The sequence below is a fragment of the Triticum dicoccoides genome, chromosome 3B (genome assembly GCF_002162155.2).
Source record: "Triticum dicoccoides isolate Atlit2015 ecotype Zavitan chromosome 3B, WEW_v2.0, whole genome shotgun sequence".
NCBI lineage: Eukaryota > Viridiplantae > Streptophyta > Magnoliopsida > Poales > Poaceae > Triticum > Triticum dicoccoides.
In genome coordinates this window covers 126,772,080-126,772,423 of record NC_041385.1, presented here as the reverse complement: position 1 = coordinate 126,772,423, position 344 = coordinate 126,772,080, and positions in this window count along the sequence as shown.

Below are 344 nucleotides of genomic sequence, written 5' to 3'. Positions count from 1 at the left end.
GCGCCTAGCTCCACTCCACCTGCATGCAGCCCCACCACTCCACCAATTCCCGCCCCGGACAGCTCCCATGCAACCAGTACATGCACGCCATCTGTCCCAGACTCTCCACTCCATGCAGCCACTCTACCACCGCGTGCCGTTCTGATTACCCCTCCGGCTAATCTCCATCGCATGCGCACCCGTAGCAAGTCCAGCTTCGCACAGCCCAAAGCACTTCACGCCTCGACACCTTCCATCAGTCCTATCCCCTCTTCCTATCGCGCTGCCCTTCGAGATCCCAACTGGTATGCTGCGATGCTAGAGGAGTATAACGCACTGATGCAGAATAATACTTGGTGTTTAGT